The sequence below is a fragment of the Ictidomys tridecemlineatus genome, chromosome 1 (assembly GCF_052094955.1).
Source record: "Ictidomys tridecemlineatus isolate mIctTri1 chromosome 1, mIctTri1.hap1, whole genome shotgun sequence".
Taxonomy (NCBI): domain Eukaryota; kingdom Metazoa; phylum Chordata; class Mammalia; order Rodentia; family Sciuridae; genus Ictidomys; species Ictidomys tridecemlineatus.
In genome coordinates this window covers 61,893,450-61,914,186 of record NC_135477.1, presented here as the reverse complement: position 1 = coordinate 61,914,186, position 20,737 = coordinate 61,893,450, and the positions used below count along the sequence as shown (strand labels likewise).

General features: G+C 35.0%; 1 protein-coding gene across 4 annotated transcripts in view; it reads left to right on the top strand.

Moving 5' to 3' along the window:
* Bicc1 (BicC family RNA binding protein 1) overlaps positions 1–20,737 on the top strand; it is a 274,906-nt gene that overhangs the window by 14,417 nt on the left and 239,752 nt on the right. The window lies entirely within an intron of this gene.

The following is a 20,737-nucleotide window of genomic DNA, read 5'->3' as shown; positions in this document are numbered from 1 at the left end:
GCACAATGTGTGTTTTCCTCTTTTTGAACTACCCAAGAGACTAGTTTCTGTCTTGCCTGACTTGGAGGAACTGGCATACTTTGGATATCTAGGGGTGCTTGAGAACAAAAGGAAGCTCAGGGGATTCAGTGCCAAATAACCTGTAGTACTGTAGATAGACACCAGAGGGAGCAAAAATCTGCAAGTTCTTTATAAAAGAAACTGGAAAACCTATCTGAAATTATACACATAATCTTAGAGAAGACGCATTCCTCTAAAAGGTTTGTAAGTCTCCCAGAATCTCTAACTGGGCTGGTTGGTGAAACTCTTTCTCACACAAAGCCCACATGAAAGTCTGGTAGTAGTTGTTTTTTTCAGACATAAAAAGCACAACAAAAATAATAAGCTGCATGAAGAAACAGGGAAACACAGTCCAATTAAAGGAACAAAATAAATCTCCAGAAATTAATCTAAAGGAATAGAGCTCTGTGAATTACCTACCAAATAATTACCCAAAACAAAACAAAACAAAACAGAAAAAAACAAAAACAAAAACACAAAATATACATTAGCTCAGTTCACTACAAGGGAAAACAGATAATGAAACTATGCATAAAGAAAATTAATATTAGTAGGAGGGAAATATTGGAGAACAATATTGGCTAGATTATATTGTTATGTTGTGTGCATATGTGAAAATTTAACAACAGAGACCATCATTATATATAATTACAATGCACCAATAAAAATTTGGAAAAAGTAGTATCAACAATGAGTTAGAAAATATAAAATAGAAGCAAACAAATTCTGAAACTTGAGGATACAATATAGAATAGAAAAACTGATTTGGGAATCAACAAGTAAGCAGAAGAAAGACAAATGAAGAAAGTTAGTGAAGTGGAAGACAGGTTATTTGAAATTAGTCATGTGCCACAATGTTTTAGTCAATGATAGATGACATATATAATGCTGGATGCACAAAATTATGGGAGAGATGAAAAATTCCTCTTGCCTAGTGATGTTGTAACAATTGCAACATTGTAGAGCAACATATTACTCACATGTGCTTGGTAATGACAGTGTAAACAAACCTATTGTGTTAATTGTATAGAAGTATAGAATATTATAGTGATACGGCCACATCAATGTTTATAGCAGCTTAACTCAGAGGAGCTAAACTATGGAACCAACCTAAGTGTCCTTCAACAGATAATGGATAAAGAAAATGTGGTATACATCTCTAGCAGTCAGAGAAATGCAAATCAAAACCACCCTAAGATACAATCTCACTCCAGTAAGATTTGCAGCCACTATGAAGTCAAATAACAACAAGTGCTGGCGAGGATGTGAGGAAAAGTGTACTCTTGTACATTGCTGGTGGGGCTGCAAATTGGTGCGGCCAATCTGGAAAGCAGTATGGAGATTCCTGGGAAAGCTGGGAATGGAACCACCATTTGACCCAGCTATTGCCCTTCTTGGACTATTCCCTGAAGACCTTAAAAGAGCGTACTACAGAGATACTGCCACATCGATGTTCATAGCAGCACAATTCACAATCGCTAGACTGTGGAACCAACCCAGATGCCCTTCAATAGATAAAAAAAATGTGGCATTTATACACCATGGAGTATTTAAATGACAAAATCATGGAATTTGTAGGGAATGGATGGCACTAGAGCAGATTATGCTTAGTGAAGCTAGCCAATCCCTAAAAAACAAATACCAAATGTCTTCTTTGATATAATGAGAGCAACTAAGAACAGAGCAGGGAGGAAGAGCAGGAAGAAAAGATTAACATTAAACAGAGACATGAGGTGGGAGGGAAAGGGAGAGAAAAGGGAAATTGCATGGAAATGGAGGGAGACCCTCATTGTTATACAAAATTACATATAAGAGGTTGTGAGGTGAATGGGAAAAAAAACAAGGAGAGAAATGAATTACAGTAGATGGGGTAGAGAGAGAAGATGGGAGGGGAGGGAAGGGGGGATAGTAGAGGAGAGGAAAGGTAGCATAATACAACAGTTACTAATGTGGCATTATGTAAAAATGTGGATGTGTAACCAATGTGATTCTGCAATCTGCATTTGGGGTAAAAATGGGAGTTCATAACCCACTTGAATCAAATGTATGAAATATGATATGTCAAGAGCTTTGTAATGTTTTGAACAACCAATAAAAAAAATAAAATGTGGTATATATACACAATGAAATATTACTCAGCCTTAAAAAAAAGAATGAAATGATAGCATTTGCAGGTAAATGGATGGATCTGGAGAATATCATGCTAAGTGAAATTTTAATCCCCAAAAACCAAATGCCAAATGTTTTCTGTGATATTTGGACACTAGTTCACAATAAGCGGGGTATGCTAGGAAAGACTAGAGTTACTTTAGATTAGGCAGAGGAAAGTGGAGGGAGGGGGGAGGGCTGTAGGTATAAGAAGGATAGTAGAATGAATTGGACATTACTACCTATGTGCATATATGATTGTGTGACTGGTGTGATTCTACATTGTTTACAATCAGAAGAATGAGATACTCCATTTATGTATGTCAAAATACATTCTACTGTCATGTATACCTAATTAGAACAAATAAAAAAATTAAACAAAGAAGTATTGCACTTATAATTATGTATATATAAAAAAATTACTATAAAATGGTATGTTGTGTTATGCTGACACATTTACCATGTCTCTTGATTGCATAAGAGGCCAATTTGAGTGATTCATCTATACTATCTTGGTTTATATAACTACACTCTAAGGTGTTTGCAAAATGACACAATTGTTAACAATGCATTTCTCAGAGAGCACTCCTGTTGTTAAATGGTTCATGACTGTGTATGTTAGAGGTAAAAAAAGAAAAAAAAATGAAAAAAAAACCCAAAACAAAGTCTAAGGGACTTATGAGACACCATCAGGTGGAACAGTACTGTGTATGTGTTATGAAAGTTCAGAAGAAGATAGAAAGAATGAGGAAAAGAGCATATTTGAAGCTATAATGGCTGTAACTTCCAAATCTGAGAGGGAAATGGGTATCCAAATTCAAAAAGCTCAGAGAACTGAAACTATGATGAAACCAAAGAAATCCATATTAAAACACATTACTATAAACCTGTCAAAGAGAATCTTGAAAACGGCAAGAGAAAAGCAATTCATTGTGAACAGGGAACTCCTATAACAGTATCAATAGATTTCTCAGCTAAATCATCTCAAGACAGAATGGAGTGGGATGATACGTTAAAAAGTCCAAAGAAAACAAACTACCACCTAAGAGTAGTACACAAAGCAAAATCATCTTTCAAAAATGAAGAGTAAGGGGTGAGGTTGTGTCTCAGTGGTGGAGAGAGCTTGCATAGCATGCATGAGGCACTGGGTTCCATCCCTGGCACCACATAAAAATAAACAAAGGTATTGTGTTCATCTACAACTAAAAAAATATTTTAAAAAATGAAGAGTAAGTCATGACCTTCCTGGATAAACAAAAACTGAAGAGTTCATAATGGCTAGACTTGCTTTGTAAGAATTGATAAAAGAGGCCTTCAAGTGGAAACAAGGGAATGTCACATAAGAACATGAAAGCACATGGAAATAGAAAGCTCTCTGGTAAAGAAAATACCTATAGATTCACAAAGGTGCCAAAAACATGCATTGGAGAAAAGATAGCCTCTTCAACAAATGGTGCTGGGAAAACTGGAAATCCCTAATGCAACAAAATGAAATTAAACCCCTATCTCTCACCATGCACAAAACTCAACTCAAAATGGATCAAGGACTTAGGAATACAACCAGAGACCTGCATTTAATAGAAGAAAAAGTAGATCCTAATCTCCATCATCTGGGATTAGGCCCCAACTTCCTTAATTAGACTCCTGTGGCACAAGAATTAAAATCAAGAATCAATAAATGGGATGGACTCAAACTAAAAAGTTTCTTCTCAGCAAAAGAAACAATCTGTGAGGTGAATAGAGAGCCTACATTTTGGGAACAAATTTTTACCCCTCCCACATCAGATAGAGCACTATACTATAGGGTATAAAGAACTCAAAAACCTAAAGACTAAAAAACCAAATAACTTAATCAATAAATGGGCCAAGGACATGAACAGACACTTCTCAGAAGTTGATATTCAGTCAGTCAACAAATATATGAAAAAATGTTCATCATCTCTATCAATTAAGAAATGCAAATCAGAACCACTCTAAGATTTCATCTCACTCCAGTCAGAATGGCAGCTATTATGAAGACAAACAACAATAAGTATTGGCAAGGATGTGGGGAAAAAGGCACACTCATACATTGCTGGTGGGACTGTAAATTGGTGCAGCCAATATGAAAAGCACTATGGAGATTCCTTGGAAATCTGGGAATGGAACCACCATTTTACCCACTTATCCCTTTCCTTGGACTATACCCAAAGGACTTAAAATCAGCATACTACAGAAACATAGCCACATCAATGTTTATAGCAGCACAATTCACAGTAGCTAAACCGTGGAGCCAACCTAGATGCTGTTCAGTGGATGAATGGATAAAAAAATGTGGCATATATACACAATGGAATTTAACTCAGCAATAGAAGAGAATAAAATCATGTCATTTGCAGGTAAATGGATGGCGTTGGAGAAGATAATGCTAAGTGAAGTTAGCCAATCCCCCCAAAACAAATGCCAGATGTTTTCTCTGATGTAAGGAGGCTGACTCATAATGGGGTAGGGAGGGGGAGCATGGGAGGAATAGATGAACTCTAGATAGGGAAGAGGGTTGGGAGGGGAAGGGAGGAGGCAGGGGATTAGTGATTAGCAGGATGGTGGAATGTGATGGACATCATTATCCAAAGTACATATATGAAGACATTAATTGGTGTCAACATACTTTCTATACAAACAGAGGTATGAAAAATTGTTCTATATGTGTAATAAGAATTGTGATGCATTCCACTGTCATGTATTTAAAAAATAAAACCAATTAAAAAAAGAGAGTCACAAAGAAAATGGGAATGGAATCAAAGAGTATTATTGCAAAAACTCAATAAAATATAAAGAAAAACTACAAGACAGGAAAAGAGGGATAAAATAGCTGTAAAACATAGAGAACAATTAACAAAGGCAATAGGATACAGAAAAAGCAGCATTTGGGGGAGTTTTACAGCAGTAAACACCTACATTACAAAAAATGGAAGATTTCCAATCAACAGCCTAACTTTATACCTGGAAGAACTAGAAAAAGAAGAACAAATATAACTAAAGTAGCAAGATGAAGAAAATAAAGTTGAAAGCATAAATGCAATACAGAATAGGAAAGAAAAAAACCACAAAGAAACCAAGAGTTTGTTCTTTTAAAAGATAACAAAATCAAAAATTTCTTAGCAAGGCTTAGCTGAAAAAAGACACAAAAATCAGATATCAAAGGGGAGACATTACAACCGATGACTACCATGAACAATTTTATGCCAACAAATTGTGTAACCTTGAAAAAACTGATGACTTTCTAGAAACAATCTACCAAGACTGAATTATGAAGAAATAAAATATTTGAGCAGATCTATAACTGTTACAGAGTTGAATCATAATAAACATCTCAACAAAGAAAACCCAAGACTGCATGGCTTTACTAAAGAGTGCTCCCAAACATGACACTAATCCTCAAAGTTTTCCAAAATAATGAAAAGAAAGAAACACTTGCAGATTTATTTTATAATGATAGCATTACCTTAATACCAGAATCAGAAAAATATTGCAAGAAGAGAAAACTATGGACCAATATCCCAGATGAATTTTGATATAATATTTTAGCAAACTTAATAACAACACATTGAAAAAGTTACAAATTGTGAAAGTACAGGGATAACTTAATATGAAAATCAATATCATACTGATATCTGAACAAAAGAACAAACAACACACAATCATCTAAGTTGATGTGAAAAGACATTTAAGAAAATTCAGTACCTTTCATGTTAAAAACTCAAGGAACTAGCAGTTAGAGGGGAGCTAACTGATTATAATAAAGACCATATGTGAAAACCTCACATCTCAACATCATTCTCAGTGGTGAAATACTGAATGCTTTTCTTCTAAGACCAGGATAAAGGTAAAGTTGCCCTCTTTTACTTTTTTTGCTTAGCATAGTACTGAATATCCTAAACAGAGCAATCAGGTAAGAAAAAGATATAGAAAGCATCCAAACAGAAGAGGAAGACATACAATCCATAAAGAAAACATCACCTCTATTGTCAAATGATCTCTGATAATCCTGGTTTGCAATTGAGATAATCTTGTATTTAGGAATCCCTAAAGATTCCACAAACTCACTGTGAGAACTAATAGAAAAATTCAGCAAAGTTACAAGATACAAATTCAGCAAACAAAAATAAGTTGTATTTCTACATGCTAACAGTAACAATATGAAAAGGCAACTAAGCAAACACTTTCATTTATAACAACAACAACAAAAAATAAAATACTCAGGGATAAATTTAGTGAAGGAGGTAAAACACTTATATGCTAAAAACTATGAAACATTGCTGAAAAATTAAAGAAAACCCAAATAAATGGACAGTCATCTTGTGCTTATGCACTGGAAGACTTTATATTGTTAACATGTCCAAAATGTCTATAATTTCCAAACTGATCTATAGATACAGTGTAAACCCTAGCAAAATACTAATGCCAATTTTAGTAGAGATATGAAACAAAAACCATCCTAAATTTCATATCGAATCTCAGACCCAAAGTAGCGAAAACAATCTTGATAAAGAAGAGCAAAACTTGAGGTATCACATTTTCTGACTTCAAAAATGGGAGTTCATAATCCGAGTGAATCAAATGTATGAAATATGATATGTCAAGAGCTTTGTAATGTTTTGAACAACTAATACTAAAAATAAAAAAAAACATACTACAAAGACACAACAATCAAAATGGTATGGTAGTGCATGAACACAGAAATTACCACTAGTGGAACAGCACTGAGAATCCAGAAAGAAAACTTTATCTATATCATCAAATGATCTTGACAAAGATGCCAGGGGTACATAGTCTCTTCAGCGTACTGTTCTCTGAAGACTGGATTTCTATGTGGAAGAGAATCTAGGCTGATCCTTAGCCATATATAAAAATCAGCTCCAAATGGATAAAATATTTAAATTTAAACCATGAAACATGAAACTGAAATTGTTCCTAGGAGAAAACATAACTGAGAAGCTTCATGGCATTGAGTTTGGCAATGCTTGGCAATGCTTTGTTAGAGATGACACCAAAATCAAAGTACACAAAAGCAAAAATAGACACACAGGACTACATCAAACTAAGAAAAGTCTTTACAGCAAAAGAAATAAGCAATAGAGTGAAAAGACAACCTTCATAATAGGAGAAAGTATTTGTAAATCATACATCTCATGAGGGGCTCATACCCAGAAAATACAAAGAACTTCTATGACTCAGTAACAACCAATCGAGTTAAAAATGGGCAAAGGACTTGAATACAGATTTTTCCCAAAGAAGATGTTCAAATAGCCAGTAAGCATGAAAAGATATTCAATATCAAGCAACCCTTTGGAAAATATAATTGAAAACCACAAAAAGATATGCCATACCCATTAGGATGGCCATTATTAAAAAACAGAAAATAGCAAGTATTTATGGGGATGTGGAGAAATTAGAGTCTTTGTTCACTGTTGGAGGGAATGTAAAATGAAATAAATACTACAGAAAACAGGATAGTGATTCCTCAAAAACATGAAAATCAAAGTTATATATATATATATATAAAAGTGTGATCTAGCAACTCCACTTCTAGGTATATATCTAAAGGAATTAAAAACAAGATCTTGAAAATTTATTTGCATACCTGTTTTCATTGCACCATTATTCCTCATAGTCAAGATATGGAAGCAACCTAAATATCAGCAGAGGAATGAATAAAGAAAATATGGTGTGTGTGTATGTATGTATGTGTGTATATATACATATATATATGTATATATACATTCAATGGCATATTAGCTTTTAAAAAGAAGGAAATATCATCATATGCTGCAACATGGATAAACATGGAGAATATTATGCTAAATGAAATAAACCAATCTCAGAAAGGCAAATATCACATGATTCTACTTGAATGAGGTCTCTGTTTCAGTCACCTTTTTCAGTGCAGTGTCTAAAAGACCCAACTGGAACAATAGAGGAGGAGAAGTTTATTTAAGGGCTCACGGTTTCAGAGGTCTCAGTCCATATAGTGAGCTCCATTCCTCAGGGATTTCAGGTGAAGCTGAGCATCATGACGGAAGAGTATGGCAGAGGTAAACAGCTCACATGATGATCAGAAAGGAGAGAGAGAGAGAGAGAGAGAGAGAGAGAGAGAGAGAGAGAGAGAGAGAGAGAGAGAGAGACACACACACTTTACTCACCAGGTACAAAATATAAAACTCCAAAGCCATGCCACCACGTCCCACCTCCTCCAGCCACACCCTACCAGCCTTCAGTTACCACTCAGTTAATCCCTATTGGGGATTAATTCACTGATTGGGTTAAGGATTTCACAACCCAATCATGTCTTCTCTGAATCTTCTTGCGTTGTCTTAGAAGTGAGCTTTTGGGGGACACCTCATATCCACACCATAGCAGGTATTTAAAATAGCTAAAGTCTTGAAAGTGGAGTGGTGGTTGCTGAGAGAATAGGAAAGGTGGGATTGTTCAATGAATATACAGTTTGGTTTTGCAAAATGAAAAATTGTGGAGATCTGCTCTACAATGTGTACATATAATAAGCACCACTATATGATATACTTAAAATGGTTAAGATGGTAAATTTTATGTCACATCTTTTTAGCTAAAATTATAAAGAAAAACTTGTCTACTGTCATCTGATTTTTTTTTTTTTAAACTGATGAGACAGATTTGCCTTAGGTAAATCTTTGTGTTCTGGCATAGTATTTTAAAAACTCTTAAGTTTTAAGAATGGAAGAGCATGAGCAGAGGCATGTAAAGAATCATAACGGGTTCTTTTGAAAATAGTGTAAAAGAGGGAATACTTTCTATATTTCTTAAAAAGTGGAAAGCATTCATCCATTGGAACCTGAACCATGAGTCTTTCCTTTGGAGACTTGCATAGAAATCAGTCTTCATGAAGGCAGAGTCCTGTGGTAACTGGAACTTCGTAATAGCATTTACATTTGGTGTTAACATGCACATAACAGGAAAAAGGATTCAGTTATTTTTAAGCTCTCATATCCAAATGTGCTGAATGGACATTTCTTTTAAAAAGCAAATATACAAAATGGATTTGTTAGACTTGAAGTTTAAAAGAAATGGTCCTGCATTCCATAGTTAACAATTGTAACAGTATCACTTTCTCAAGTTTCCGTATTTTTAAAGTAGACTATCATGGTTTGGCTCGGTAACTAGGTTGAATTATTGCTGGCTTGCACATTCCTCTTGGTTACACTATAATCTTTACCTTCATTGGAAAATATGCCCTATTTTGAATGTTTATTTCAGGGGGCTTGGCTTGAAGTGCCTCTGTTTAGTTTTGGAGCATGAATGTATATTTGAGATCTGTGTTATATACCTAAGAAGGAAAGAAATAAAAATAAGTCTTACACCGTTACTGTTACAAACACACCTAGTAGGGATATGAAGCATCCCCAAAATGGTTTGAAAAGTAGTATTAAATGTAATTAAACTTTGTTGATAATTAGTTAAGTGTTATTGTTTGGATCTGAAATATTCTCTCAAATCTCATGTTTTGAAGACTTGACTCCCAATGCAGCAACGTCCAGAGGTGGGCTTTTAGAACATGATTGGATCATGAAGGGCTCAGTCCTCAGTGGATTAATCCATTTAATGAATTAGAATTTGAAGGTCGTTGAAACAGTAGGCAGGTGGAGCATGGTTGGAGGAATTAGTTCACTGGAGGCATGCCCTTGGGGACTATAACTTGTTCCTGCCATCCCCTGCCCTTGGTCTCTGCTTCCTGGTTGCCCTGAGTTGAGCAGCTATCCCTCACCATGCCCTCCCACCATGATGTTCCACCTCATCTCAAGCCCAAACCAATGGAGCCAGCCAACCGTGGACTGAAATCTCTGAAATGTGAGCCAAAATAAACCTTTTCTTCTTAAACTTCATGTCAGGTACTTTAGTCACATGGATGAAAAGCTAACACAATAAGGATGATTCTAGTTATATATAGCTATATATGCATACATGCGTATCCATATATGTTATTATGGGTTAGATTGCCTCCCCTTCAATTCAGAAGTTCTGATCCCCACTATCTCAGGATGTGACTTCATTGGGAGGTAGAGTCTTTATGGAAGTCATCAAGGTAGATTGAGGTTTTTAGGGTGGCACTTTATTTATATGACTGGTGTCCTCATTAAAAAATGGGAACTTTAGCTGGGTGCAGTGTAATTGTAATCCCAATGACTTGGGAGGCAGGAGGATCGTGAGTTCAAGGACAGCCTCGTCAATTTATTGAGTTTCTTTCTCAAAATTTTTAAAGAAAGGGTTGGGGCTGGGGCTCATTGGTAGAATCCTCACCTGGCATGTGTAAGACACTGGATTTGATCCTCAGCACCACATAAAAATACAATAAAAGTATTGTGATCATCTACAATTAAAAAATACATATATTAAAAAAATTGGCTGCTCTCCCTTCTTGGGTGAGCACGGGGCCCCAGCGCGCTGGAATGGATCCCCAATAAATCCCCTTTTGCTAATTGAAAAAAAAAATAAAAAATAAAAAAATGTTTAAAAAAACCCCCAAAATGCTGAGGATATAGCTGACTGGTAGAGTGATTCAATCCCCAATATGGAAAGGGGAATAAAAGGGAGGTTTGGGCACAGAGGTATACATAGAGGGAAGGTAAGGTGAAGAAACTGAGGAAGAACACAGACATCTATAAGCCAATGAGAGAGACAGGGAACTGATCCTTCTTTCACAGCACTCAAAAGGAGACAACCTTGATCATACCTCAATTTTGTATTTATTGCTTCCAGAATTGTTTCATTCACCCAGTTTATGGTGCTTAGTTATGGCAGCATTAGTACACTAGTGTAACATATTTTTCTAATACATGCGCTAATCAGGATATACTTGTGTAACTGCACTTACTACGTGAATAGCCTTTAAATGTTTTAATATTTCTTAGTATCTCCTAAACACTCTTAGCTTCCCAGGTCTGTACATAGAAAAAACTAAGATTGACCATGATTGTGAAGCAGTTAGATTTGGAAAGTGTACTCAGGATGTCTGACTGTACTTTACATAAATAAATGTCAGACATTCTCTTATTCAGAAGTTTATAAGCAGCACCAGAGTCCACGAGCAGAATGGAAAGGCAGAATCAGAAACACATAACCTACCCTTACCCAGCACCAAAATAAAAATGTTTGGAATTGAATTTTCTGGAGATTGGAAACAGATGTTTTCAAATGACCGTTTTTTTCCACTGCCCCAAGGTATAAGTGCCATTGTATTGTGTTCATTTTGTTGTCAATAGAAGGGAAGCTGGAGTTCAGTGTGTGGGTGAGTGGCGGGTGCAGTGTTCTTCAGCTCTGTGCCCCTGCGTTCCGTGGCTCCCTTGTGTCATTTGTGTTTACTACCTCCAACCCATGCCACATCCACCGGGATGCCAAGCCTCTCTGACTGTGGAGAGTTGGAGTTAGTGATAAAGGAGAAGGAAGCTAGTTCAGAATGCTAGGCATGGTTTTTTTTTTTTGCTCTTGCCGTAAAGATTGGAAGAGGTTTGTCTTTGGGTAAAAGGATTCTATGAGTACTTGAGTTTTATAGACTAAGTAAAGTTTGTGAAACTGGCCTGACAAAATAATTTTCACAGTAGTTTTTAATCAAGAAAATGAAAAGAACTATGCTATCTTCAAGCTAGCATTCTTTCAGTTATGTTTTTTGTCACTGAAGTTGTTCAAAATACACCAAGGTTTCTCATTTAAAAGGTCTCCAACTAGTGTTTAATTCAGGACCATAAGCTTTTGGAGTGACGAGGAACTAAAACCTTTTGGAAATGTTAACCTAGTCTTTGGTGAACTTTTTATATCTATTCCAGAAATAATTTTCATGTTTAGGAAATAGGTAATGAAAACATTATATAATATGTTGTTTATGAATTGAGAATTTTGTGACACTGTGCTTTTGGGATAGAATTATTTTGTGTATTATCATGAGTGTCCTTTGTATATACATGTTTTTGGGCTTTTATTATGATTATTTTCATCCTGAGCATTTTCAAATCCACAGTTTTCAATTATAAAATGTTCTTGTCATAGTTTAGACTATTTTTAGTTTTTACTATTTTAAATTGTGAAGAATAGCATATAAAATATAGCAAAAATGAATAACTCAATAAATTATTACCATCACTTGTATCAAGAAAGAATATATTGTCTGCACCCCCAAAAGTATTCTCTTCATGCCTACTGCCTCACCCTGTAAGGTTTCAGCTATCCCTATTTAATGGTAATCTCTTTTTTAGTTTTAGTACATACATACATACATGATTCCCTAAGTGCTTTGTTTAGTTTTGCTTTCTTTTAAACATCATATAAATAAAAATCTTCAATATATAATCGGATAGGTCTGACTTTTCTTCACTCAAAATTTGAGATTCATTCATATTGTGTATCTATAGATTGATTTTCCTAATATTTACCTTCATGCTAAAAAATTTCCTGTGGCATTTTGTGTAGTGTGGGTCTACTGAGTTTTCTTAGCTAAAGATATTTATTCCTATGTATTGGTTCTTTTATTTATTTATTTTACTCTTTGGAATATTCTGATTTTATTTATTCCTCTCATGACAATTGCTTTTGTTTTTGGCTATTATGAAAAAAAACTGCTTTGAATGTTCTTATATATGTCTGTTGGTACACTAATTTCTTGCGGGTTATAGGGATAAAAATGATATTTGGTAAGAATGTGTTTAGTTTTAAAGCATATTGCCAACTAGTTTTTCTAATACCCACCTTATATTCTATCTGTAAAATAAGAATTTTCTGGTTGCTCCATAAACTTGCCAATAGTAATTATATTTTTGTCCATCGTTTTCATTGTAGCCATTTTGGTGAGTGGGTAGTAGCATTCCATTGTGGTTTTAATTTGTACTTCCTTGATTACTAATAAGATGGAGCATTTTTTTCAGGCTTATTGGATATTTGGATAGTCACTTTGGGGCCACATTTGTTCAGTATGATGTACTCTTACATTATTTCTGTACCTGCATCTTTAGCATTGAGCTGAGAAATTGCCAGTCAAGGGCATGACTGGGGTTCTCCGACCCCATCCTCCCTGAATGAGTGCTTGTTCCCATGGAGCATGCCCTAGATAGGTGCTGTTCTCGTCTTCTTAGTCCTCTGTTCTCCACTGGATTCTGGCTTGGCAATTCTTCTCTTGTTAATTAAAAAAATATATATATATCCAGAGTTTTTTGTTAATCATAATGGGAAGGGCAAAATTGCTTGGTCTGTCATTACTGTAAATGGAATTTCTCAGGTTTTTTTTTTTTTTTTTTAAATCAAGTGATTCCTGTTTTTCTACTCTTTTTTTTTTAAAAAAATATGTTTTTTAAGTTATGGACAGACCTTTATTTTATGTATTTTTATGTGGTGCTAAGAATCTAACCCAGTGCCTTACACATGCCAGGCAAGTGCGCTTCCACTGAGCCCCAGCCCCAGCCCCTGTTTTTCTACTTTTAGTTTAGAATATTTAGAGGAAAACACATCATCATCAAACACAAACTTTTAGGGAGAGTAACTTTTAACGGAATTTGCTTGGAACTCTTTTTTTTTTTTTTTTTTTAAATATTCCTTGGCTTTCAAGGAATTTCTTATAAAATGAGCTGTACTTATTGGCTTCCATTTTGCAATGGCGTTTCTTGATATTTTAAGAAAAATGTTGGAATTAGTATCTTACAGTTCAATATTGTAAAACTCAAATATTATTAGAATCATGAGAACTTTAGTACATAATTTTGAACAGAATGTTAGTGTAGATATCTGTTTATGGCATCAAATAAAAAAAACTTCAACGTTAACATCTTAAATATCAAAATACCTGTCTTTTTAACTGATTTGATATAACTTGTGAGCTGATTTGGATAGACATGGATTGTGTTCTTATGGAGTTTACGAAGTATGTTCCAGTGGACTGGGTAAGTTAGAGGGAACGTGGAATAGAAAGCACCAAGAATCTGTCTCCCCACCTAGACAGTTGTGCTGGCAGAACCTGTTAAAGGGACTCTTTTGGAACTCTGGAGTCTGACTCATGCTATCACATGGATGACCGCTGCTGAGTGCAATATGACAGTCACAAAAGGACAAATATTGTATAATTCTTATATGAGACACCAAGAGTAGTCAGATTTATGGAGACAGAAAGTAGGATAGTGATCACTAGAGGTTGAGGAAAGAAGGGGGAAAGAGAAATGAGAAATTATTGTTTAATGGCTATGTTCAGGTTGAGAAGATGAAAGACTTCTGGAGATTGATGGTGGTGATAGTTGAACAAAAATGTGAATTACTCAGTGTCACTCAAGTGTGTACTTCAGTATGGTTAAAATGGTAAATTTTATGCCATTTATATTTTACCACAATTAAAAAGAAAATAAAAAAATACAGTATACCAGGAAAACTTTTATTAACTCATGTTCTGCAATTGTGTAAGTTAAATCATCATTTGAGTGTTTTACAAAATGTAGCTATTTAAGATAATGATTATTTTCCTAAAGTGAAGACTACTTTTGAAATGAAACTTATGCCTAAATTTTATTACATTTAGAATTTCATATATATTTGATTTTTTTTTGTGGGACCCATTGTCTTACTGTGATATATAGTTGTTTTTTTTTTTACATTTATTTTATTTACTTATTTTTTTTATGTGGTGCTGAGGATTGAACCCAGGGCTTCACATTTGCAAGGTGAGCACTCTACTGCTGAGTCACAGCCCCAGCCCATGTGATATATAGTTTTTATTTATTTATTTTTTAAGGGATGAGTCCTTTTCAGTCTAAAGAAATGAATGCTAGACTATTTGTAAATTTATTGCAGAAAACTCATTCTAGTCTGGGTTGTAAATTACATAGTGGGTTTTGTGCATTCTTGAAATATTATGATTATAGTTAAAATTGTGTAGAATGTACTGTGTTAGTTTTTGAAACCTGGATTTATGCCATCTTTCTCTCTCTCTCTCTCTCTTATTTATATGTATATAAATTTTAGGAGGCACTTTCTAAATGATTAAGCAAATGAATAAATAAATTGGAAAAACAAGTTATTTGATTTAGATTATTGAGTACCAAATGAAGGGCTTGGAAACAAAATGCTTTAAAACCTAACTGTACTACAAGTCATTGGTAAATAATACTTGTCTTAATGGAAAAGTATGGTTAATATTGATATTTGTCTTAGCCTTGCCCTTTAGGTTATTATAGTCACCTTTTAATCTAAGATGTATGCAAGTGTGCTATTGTAGTATTGTTTGTTAATTAAATACTTATACTTTCATAAATGTGCACTTGCAGGTTGATGTAAAAGTCATTCTTTTAAATGATGTGTTTCAAGAATAATTTCTTTTTTAAAGTGTAAAATGGAAATTTTAGATTTTGATTTATCCTTAGAATGTTTATCACTATGGCCATGAGTTGTTTGGATTTGTTATTGTGGCTTCTTTATCTGATTTGAAAATATATAAGATTTGATATTAATTTGGTCTAGTGCTTTTCTGTTTTTTTTTTTTTTTTTTGGGAGAGGGGTACTGGGGATGTATTCAGGGGCACTTGACCACAGAGCCACATTCCCAGCCCTATTTTGTATTTAGAGACAGGATCTCACTGAGTTGCTTAGCACCTTGCTTTTGTTGAGGCTGGCTTTGAACTCGAGATCCTCCTGCCTTAGCCTCTTGAGACACTGGGATTACAGGCATGTGTTACTGTGCTTGGTTTGGCGCGGGTGCTTTTCTGTATCTGAGATTTGCTCATGGTCTTGTTTCCAGGATTTGAATAGTCATAACTAGTTTGAACTGGTTTAACTTCAAATGCCTTTTTTCTCCCAGATTTATTGGAGACACTTAATAGAAATGGCAAGATAAATGGGTACTCCTTTGAGGCTAACAATTTGGATATTTGCTAGAAAACATTGGTGGGAGAGGCACCCTGGAATGGGGGAAGGGTGGTGGAGTTAGCCCTCTGCTGGCAGCTCCAGCTATTGTCTTGTATCAAGAAGTTTACTGCTGGGCTGGGGTTGTAGTACAGTGGTAGAGTGCTAGTTTAACATGTGTGAGGCACTGGATTAGCTCCTCAGCACCATACAAAAATAAATAAAATAAAGGTAAAAAGTTCCACTTTAACACATAATTATGAAAATAACTACATTTTCAAAAAGAAGTTTACTAGGGGGCTGGGATGTGGCTCAAGCGGTAGCGCGCTCGCCTAGCATGCGTGCGGCCCGGGTTCGATCCTCAGCAGCACCACATACCAACAAAGATGTTGTGTCCGCCGAGAACTAAGAAAAAATAAATAAATGTTAAAATTCTCTCTCTCTCTCTCTCTCTCTCTCTGTCCCCCTCTCTCACTTTCTCTTTAAAAAAAAAAAAAAAAAAAAAAAGAAGTTTACTACCTGAACTTGTATATATAGACCTCCTGACAAAACAAACCCACCCTGTTTACTAGTTCTATTCTCCCTAGAAGACCCTTGATCATATCTTTTGTAGATTCTAGGTCTATCCCAAATAGGTCATTAAGTTATATTCTCTCCAAAGCATCCAGCATGCTTCCTGAGTCAAGTGTTGGGAACCAGTTCTGTCTTATTGCATTTGAAGTGCCCCAGAGATGTTTCAGAGCCCCTGAAGGGTTAGCACTCTAAGGAGCAACCCACCTGGGCTTCAAGAGAAGTCTGCATGAGTGTCCCAGAACCCTGTTACTTTGTCTTCCTTCATGAATATGTGTCCTTCACATATTTTTTCTAAATTCCTAAAGATCTATTAATGGGAGTTAGCACTGTGTACGTATGTATGCATGTATATATATATATATTTTTTTTCATTGAAGTTTTATCTATTACCTATTTATCCTAATCAATGACTTTTTTCCTTAGCTAGAATTGAGCAATTAATGCTTTCATCAGTTTTTAGCATAAGTTAAAAAATAATATTATTATTTTTTAACTTATGGATATGGTTGCTGTGTCTCCAAGTTTATTATTTTTCAATTATCAGAAGTAACGGGGAATGTCGCAGAATCTGTAAGTAATAACTAGAAATAGGGAGTTGTGGGAATTGAGGCAAACTAGAGATGTTGTCATGTCTTCTTTGGGCTTCTTGTGGTTGTGACAGTTTTTCAGACACTCCATGTTTTTGATGAGTTTGACAATTTTGAGCAGCGTTGGTTAGGTGAATTTTGTAAAATGAACCTCTGTTGGGGTTTGTGTGATTGTGATTCATGTGACTTCCCCAGGATTTTATGTTTTGGGGAGAGTCTCTGGAAGGGAAAGGCTCCATTCTTGGCCCTCACGGGTGCATATGGCTGTGTTGATGTGATCTAGTGATGTGACTCTTGATTGCTGGCTGAGGCAGCGTTTGTCAGCTCTCTCCATTGTGCAGTGACTTGTGCAACCCACACTTGAGGGATTCATGTTCCACTTCCAAAAATATCTACATGTATTAATTGGAATTTTGCATAGGAGAGTGGTTTCTCCCTTATTTATTTAATAATTTACTTATATTAGCATGAACCATGCATATTTATTTTATTCTTTGCATTATAATCCAAAGCTGCTTTATGTTATGGCTCAGATTGCTCTAGTGTTGGCTGTTGGGAGCTCTTTCAGTGTCTACTGTTTCTTCGATGTATTCCTTTGTTGTATTTTTGTTGTTTTTTAAGTATTTTCTTACTTTTTGGTAGTATGGTTACATGTTTCTCTTGTGTGGCCTGCTCCAGTCCTAGATTGAGCCATTTTTCCAAGGAGCGAGCCTTATTTCTTTTTTTTGGAAAATGGTATTAGAAAAGAAGATCTGGTATGCTTTTGCTACTGAGATGTGTTGCTTTAGGTCCATTCAGATGACAGAGCAAGGAAATATATTGTGTATAGGTAACCCCTGTATATACACATATTTATAAATATTTGTTTTGGCATCCATCTGCATCTATATTAAGCCAAACATGAGTTTATATTGATGGGTCCAACTCTATTCTATTACCAAGTAGATCATTGGTGCCCTCTTTGCTTGTTTGTAAACTCCCATTCCCATAGTGGCTCCTATGATCCAAAATCTATTTACTTGATTGTTCACCTCTAATATACAGTATATAGTGGTTCTGGAATTCTTAGCTTACACCTGTGAGAGAAACAGTATTATTTAAAGCACAGTTCCTTTTCCCTTTAGTTTTACATATGCCACTAATTCCTAAGGACATTTAGAACAGCACCTCCCATTCCCCTTCCCTTCTTAGGATGTATTTTATATATTTATTAGTTTCTTTGGCAGCAGTTTGTGTTCTATCTAGGATTCTATGACCTTCCTGATGATGTTTATACACTTTGTGTATATTAAAGTTGACTCTGTTTTGACAAGTGCCCAATGTCACGTATCCCCATTATTAATACCATAGACAATAGTTTCACCATCCTGAAAATTGAATGTGCCTTACCTGTTGAACTCTTACCTTTTCTCAAACTCCTGGGAATGTGACTGACTTGCTTATTATGTCTATACCTTGCTTTTTCCAGAATGTTACATAAATACAATAATCACACAGTATGTGTCCTTTCAGACTGGCTTCTTTTACATAGCTGTATGCATTTACCAGTCATTCATGTTTTTGCATGGCTTTATATGGTCATGCTTTTGTTTTTTTGGCCTAGTAGTCTTCCATTGTATGGATGACCACAGTTTGTTTATACATTTACCTTCTGAGATTGAATAGAGATTCTATAAACATGCTCATGCAGGTGTTTGTGTTGGCATAAATTTTCAAACGAAGTGGGTAAATACATAGGAGCACAATTGCTGGATTAGATGATGAGTCTATGTTTAGCTTTAGAAGACACTGCCAAACAGTCTGCCAAAGTGGCCATACCATGTCGCATGTGTCCTGGCAATGACTGGGAGCTCCTGTTGCTCTGTATCCTTGCCAACATTTGGTATTTTTAAACTTTTTGGATTTTAGTCATTTTAGTTGATGTCTACTGGTATGTCATTGTTATTTTAATTTGTATTCCCCTCATGACATATGACGATGAGCATTTTTTCATGTTTATTTACAATCTGCATATCTTCTTTGGTGAGGTGTCTATCAGTCCTTTTGTCCATTTTCAGCTGGTTATTTTCTAATTGTTGAGTCTTAAGAATTACTTGTATAGGGGCTGGAATTGTGGCTCAGCCGTACAGCCCTCACCTAGGGCGTTCGAGGTCCTGGGTTCGATCCTCAGCACCACATAAAAATAAATAAATAAAACAAAGGTATTGTGTCCAACTACAACTAAAAAAGTAAATATTAAAAAAGAGAATTGTATATTTTGTATATAAGTTCTTTATCAGTTATGTATTTGGCAAATGTTTTCTCCCATTCTTTAACTTGTCTTTTCATTCTCTTAATAGTGTTTTTCACAGAGCAGTTTAAAATTTTGTCAAGTTCGACTTATTTATCTTTTTTTTTTCATAAATAGTTCTTTGGGCATTATATCTAAAAACTCATACCCAATCCAAGGCTATGTATATTATCTCCCATGTCTTCTAGAAATTTTATAGTTTTACATTTATTTCTGTGATCTGTGTTGTGTCAATTTTTGTAGGGGCTAAGTTCTGGGCCTACATTCTTTACTCCGTCCTCCCTTTTTTTTCAACATCGATGTCCAATTTATCTAGAATAATTTTTTGAAAGATTGTGCATTAATTGTCCTTGTGCCTTTTTCACATATCAGTTGGACTGCATTGTGTGGATCTTTCTGGGCTCTGCATTCTGCTCCATCAATCCATGTAGTCATTTTATTTTTTTCAATTCCATTCTGTCTTGATTGAGTTTGATTTTAATTGGTGTTAATTTTTTAGTTAAGGATTGAGAGTGTCATTCAGTTTTATGACACTGCTTGTGATTGAGTATTTTAAAGACATTATTTTATCTCTTTCATCTTGTTATAAACTCTCAATATTCCCCGTTATGCTTGTTTTCAAATGAGAGTGAGAATATACCTCTTCATAGCCCTGTAATTGTAAACACACTTCTTTTTTGTGTGTGATATACATATTTGTTTTTCATCTGCTCCCCTGTTCTTCAGTGGGAATGATGAGACTAAGGTCAGGGTGATTTTTTTTTCTACTATTGTTATTCACTACTATATTCTCTTCGCTCAGGACCTGCCTGGCATCTAGTAAGATCGCAATAATATAACATGAATGAGATGGATGGTAATCGTGTCTCAAATTTATAACATCCTCAAGTAATACACTATTGTACAAAGGTTAATTTGCCCAATGGCTGAATTATGTAGCATTAGGACTTTAAATTATTAATTCATTTTTTAACTGAAAAAATTTTATGTATTTATGATGTACAACATGTTTCCATGTATGTGTACTTTGTGAAATTTCATGCTAAATAGCATAGGCATTACCTCACATACTTTGTTTTGTGGTAAACACTTAAAATCTTATCAGTTTTCAAGTATACAATGCATCATTATTAGTTGTAATCACCATGTTGTATTGTACATCTCTTGATTTCTCCTATCTGAAATTTTGTATCCTTTG